The following is a 6,000-nucleotide window of genomic DNA, read 5'->3' on the forward strand; positions in this document are numbered from 1 at the left end:
CCCACGGCCGTTTAAGCACAGTGATTACATACATTGTACATAGAATGAATACTACTTTGACAAATCCTTGTACATGAGAGTTGTCTGTCAAATCTTTATTTCACAAAAAATGAATTGCACCGCAATGAACTCAGCTCAAAGCAAAGCACTTTAATGATACACTTAGACAGAGAGCTCAATCCAGTGATATACTTTGTACTACAGATCCTTCATGAACATCATCGACTAAAACCATATCTCACAAACATGACTTACTTCATGGTTGGATCTGACAGAAAACCTGAAAAAGACATGAATTTTATCATCGTATTTTAAGTATATATACACAGATTAAAACTTAGGCGCATTTGTGGTAAAAGCATTCAGTATCTAACAACTTTCAATCGCTTTATGCACAAATTAATATAGGTAGAGTGCCTCTCTTGTCGGCAATAAGAACATACCTCCACTTATTTTTAGTCAACTGATGAAGAAACATTCAAAACTATAAAATTTTATTTAAGACTTATCAGTGTCTATTTGCCATCGCCACTGAATCAATGATATATATACACATCTATACATGTGTACTGGCCGGACCAGTGAGTGTAACCCAGATGACTGGGTTAATGTAAGGATATAACAATCAGGAGCTGACTTTTATTTTACTACCAATCCAAAAGATGAAAAACTGAAAATACAAATATAAATACAATTTTACAATGTGTTCAATGATAATTTAAGTCCATAAAATATACGGATAAACAGTTCGTAGATATATAAAGCCGTTAAAGTTCTTTATAATAATAAACAGATAAATATTCTTGCACACGTCGGGTTCTGTCTGGAATTAAGTTGTCTCATCGCAGATACGAACAGTTTGAACGGTAAAATGTTCATAATTTCTTTATAACATAAGAAAAGATATTAAAACAGTTCATGGCTGATGTAAATGTAACTCACGCTGTGGTTAGCCATGAATTGTTCCTTTGGGCAACGTGTCCGCTGAATGTTCCTTGTAGTTGTGCACATGACACGCTGAGCAGTTTTCGTTATTCAGAGAAAGGGGAAAGTATCATGGATTCCTACACTGTCCTGTATAAAACTCCTAAAACTGGCGCACATTAATCGATGTACGCAATGGAACGTTAACAATATAAAATGATGATCACTTGACGAATAAATGAGGAATGAGTTCCAGAACAACATGTAAGACTAACATTAAAGTATATCCGACTAAAACTGACGTTCGGTCTTTACTACATCTTCATCCCAAAAAAGCTCGCTATATTTTTCCTTTTTTGTCTTTTGTTCGAGCCTGTATATTGACCTCTAGATATCTTTCAATTACATCCAGATTGGTGTGTGTTGATGTTTGATAGTTGAAAATATAAGGAAATAGTACCCGAATATAAGGAAATAGTACCCGAATAAAGAAATGAAAATTTAATAAGGAAAAAGAAATCAAATAAGGAAACAGAAACCGAATAAGGAAAAAGAAACCGAATAAGGAAATAGAAACCGAATAAGGAAATAGAAACCGAATAAGGAAACAGAAATCGAATAAGGAAATGGAAATCGAATAAGGAAATGAAAATCGAATAAGGAAATAGAAACCGAATAAGGGAATAAAAACCGAAAAAGGAAATGAATATTGAAAAAGGAAAAAGAAACCGAATAAGGAAATGAAAATCGAATCAGGAAATGGAATTCTAATAAGGAAATAGACATCGAATAAGGAAATGATAATCGAGTCAGGAAAAAGAAACCGAATAAGGAAATGATAATCGAAAAAGGAAAAAGAAAACGAATAAGGAAACGAAAAAAAAATTGAAAAAGTTAGTGAGGAAAAAAAAACTGAGGAAAAAAATTTTGAAGAAAAAAAAATTTTGAGGAAAAAAAAATTTTGAGGAAAAAAAAATTTAAGAAAAAAAAATTTGAGGAAAAAAAAAATTTGGGGAAAAAATTTTGAGGAAAAAAAAAATTCTGAGAAAAAAAAATTTGATGAAAAAAAATTTGAGGAAAAAAAAATTTTGAGGAAAAAAAATTTGAGGAAAAAAAAATTTTTAGGAAAAAAAATTTGAGGAAAAAATATTTTTAAGGAAAAACAAATTTCAGTTTGGACTTGTAATATTTTTCAAAATTTGAATATCGAAAAAGGAAATGGAAACCGAATAAGGAAATGAAAATCCAATAAGAAAATGAAAATCCAATTAGGAAATGGAAACTGAATAAGGAAATAGAAACCGAATAAGGAAAAAGTAACCGAATAAGGAAATGAAAATCCAATAAGGAAATGAAAATCCAATAAGGAAATGAAAATCCAATAAGGAAATGGAAACTGAATAAGGAAATAGAAACCGAATAAGGAAAAAGTAACCGAATAAGGAAATGAAAATCCAATAAGGAAATGAAAATCCAATAAGGAAATGAAAATCCAATAAGGAAATGGAAACTGAATAAGAAAATCGAAACCGAATAAGGAAATAGAAACCGAAAAAGGAAATGAAACCGAATAAGGAAATGAAAATCGAATAAGGAAATGGAAATCGAATCAGGAAATAAACTGTATAAGGAAATGAAAATCGAATAAGGAAAAAGAAACCAAATAAGGAAACGAAAATCCAATTAGGAAATAGAAACCCAATAAGGAAATAGAAACCCAATAAGGAAATAGAAACCGAATAAGGAAATAGAAACCGAAAAAGGAAATGAATATTGAAAAAGGAAAAAAGAAAAAAGAAACCAAATAAGGAAATGGAAATCAAATAAGGAAATGGAAATCGAATAAGGAAATGAAAATCCAATAAGGAAATAGAAACCGAATAAGGAAATAGAAACCGAAAAAGGAAATAAACATTGAAAAAGGAAAAAGAAACCGAATAAGGAAATGAAAATCAAATAAGGAAATGGAAATCGAATAAGGAAATAGGAACTGTATAAGGAAATGAAATCGAATAAGGAAAAATAAACCGAATAAGGAAACGAAAAAAAAAAATTGAAAAACTTTTTGAGGAAAAAAAATTTGAGGAAAAAAAAAATTTTGAGGAAAAAAAATTTTGAGGAAAAAAAATTTGAGGAAAAAAATTTTGAAGGAAAAAAAAAATTCAGTTTGGACTTGTAATATTTTTCAAAATTTGAATATCGAAAAAGGAAATGGAAACCGAATAAGGAAATGAAAATCCAATAAGGAAATGAAAATCCAATAAGGAAATGGAAACTGAATAAGGAAAAAAAAAACGAATAAGGAAAAAGAAACCGAATAAGGAAATGAAAATCCAATAAGGAAATGAAAATCCAATAAGGAAATGGAAACTGAATAAGGAAATAGAAACCAAATAAGGAAATAGAAACCGAAAAAGGAAATGAATATTGAAAAAGGAAAAAGAAACCGAATAAGAAATGGAAATCGAATAAGGAAATGGAAATCGAATCAGGAAACGAAAATCCAATAAGGAAATAGAAACCCAATAAGGAAATAGAAACCCAACCCAATAAGGAAATAGAAACCCAATAAGGAAATAGAAACCGAAAAAGGAAATGAACATTGAAAAAGGAAAAAGAAACCGAATAAGGAAATGGAAATTAAATAAGGAAATGGAAATCGAATAAGGAAATGAAAATCGAATAAGGAAATAGAAACCGAATAAGGAAATTTATTACATTGGTTGCAATGAATTACATTGATTTCCCAGTTAGATAAAAACCGATAATTTCACATGTGAAATAAACGTGGTTATTTCACTCTCTGACGTCATACAACAATAGGCGTTGTCAAGACGTCGATAACGTCGGATCAAAACAAATTGTCAATGCGTAGGAAAAAGATATAGTTCCTTACATTTTCCACATTAATTTCATAAAAAAAAAAGCCACTTGCCAATGTAATAAAAAGAATAACTAATCGCCGTATTTGAATATCAAAAATAAGACAACTTGTGACCGAACGCCGCTATGGATTAAACTCGCAGCACGAGTTTAATCCATAGCGGCGTTCGGTCACAAGTTGTCTTATTTTTGATATTCAAATACGGCGATTAGTTATACTATAAAGAAACCCAAAAAGGAAATGAACATTGAAAAAGGAAAAAGAAACCAAATAAGGAAATGAAAATCGAATAAGGAAATGGAAATCGAATAAGGAAATAGAAACTGTATAAGGAAATGAAAATCGAATAAGGAAAAAGAAACCGAATAAGGAAACGAAAAAAAAATTTGAAAAACTTTTTGAGGAAAAAATATTTTTAGGAAAAAAAATTTGTGAAAAAAAAATTTTGAGGAAAAAAAGTTTTGAGGAAAAAAAAATTTGAGGAAAAAAAATTTTGAGGAAAAAAAAATTTGAGGAAAAAAAGTTTTGAGGAAAAAAAAAATTTGAGGAAAAAAAATTTTGAGGAAAAAAAAAATTTGAGGAAAAAAAATTTTGAGGAAAAAAAATTTTTGAGGAAAAAAAAATTTGAGGAAAAAAATTTTGAAGGAAAAAAAAATTTCAGTTTGGACTTGTAATATTTTTCAAAATTTGAATATCGAAAAAGGAAATGGAAACCGAATAAGGAAATGAAAATCCAATAAGGAAATGAAAATCCAATAAGGAAATGGAAACTGAATAAGGAAATAGAAACCGAATAAGGAAAAAGTAGCCGAATAAGGAAATGAAAATCCAATAAGGAAATGAAAATCCAATAAGGAAATGGAAACTGAATAAGGAAATAGAAACCGAATAAGGAAATAGAAACCGAAAAAGGAAATGAATATTAAAAAAGGAAAAAGAAACCGAATTAGGAAATGGAAATCGAATAAGAATGGAATGGAAATCGAATAAGGAAACGAAAATCCAATAAGGAAATAGAAACCCAATAAGGAAATAGAAAACCAATAAGGAAATAGAAACCGAAAAAGGAAATGAACATTGAAAAAGGAAAAAGAAACCGAATAAGGAAATGAAAATCGAATAAGGAAATGGAAATCGAATAAGGAAATAGAAACTGTATAAGGAAATGAAAATCGAATAAGGAAAAATAAACCGAATAAGGAAACGAAAAAAAAATTTTAAAAAACTTTTTGAGGAAAAAAAAATTTGATGAAAAAAATATTTGAGGAAAAAATATTTTTATGAAAAAAAATTTGAGAAAAAAAAAATTTGAGGAAAAAAAATTTTGAGGAAAAAAAAATTCTGAGGAAAAAAATTCTGAGGAAAAATTTTTTTTAGTTTGGACTTGTAATATTTTTTAAAATTTGAATATCGAAAAAGGAAAAAGGAAAAAGGAACCAACTTGTGTCTGGTGAGAACGGGAGAGCTTATGGTCTCTTTTACCATGGAAACCTCATATATCTTCAACGTGAATCATAAATGTGGTTTTCAATTGTGATACACTTCACAAGAATGGTACCGTCTATCAAATATAGTGTATTATATAATGTTCACTGGTTTACTTTGTGCATGATAGATACCAGGACTGAAATTTTATATTTCGACAGACGCTCGTCTCGTCTACAAAAGACCCTTCAGTGACCCTCGAGTCGAAAATTGAAGAGCATTGAGGACCAAAACTCCTAAAAGTGTTGCCAAATACAGCTACGGTAATCTATTCCTGAGTTACAAAACTAAAGTTAAAACTGCAAATATAACATTAAACTAATCGGGACAAAAGATATTATTTGTTCTATACCTACAATTACATGACAACAATTATTAAGGTGTAAATAATAATATTTTTATAAAGACTACATATATGCTTAAAACCGCATATGTAAGGGAATGGTCATTTTTTATCAGCTGAGGGGGTCGGTTCAAATTTTCAATATAAAATTTTATGTTGGGAACCCCCCCATTATTTTATAAAACCACATAATGACCCTCCTAAGAACATAATTTCAAAAGTTTGACCCCCCCCCCCCCCCCAAAAAAAAAAGAATTCCCAGTTGTGTTGAGGAGATGATGACCAGCTACATAGTAACCGGCTTTGAGAAGCTCTGAGTATAACAAACAGCTTTTCTTATTGTTTTTTTTTTTCAAAAAGGAAT

This window comes from Mytilus edulis, chromosome 10 (genome assembly GCF_963676685.1).
Source record: "Mytilus edulis chromosome 10, xbMytEdul2.2, whole genome shotgun sequence".
Taxonomy (NCBI): domain Eukaryota; kingdom Metazoa; phylum Mollusca; class Bivalvia; order Mytilida; family Mytilidae; genus Mytilus; species Mytilus edulis.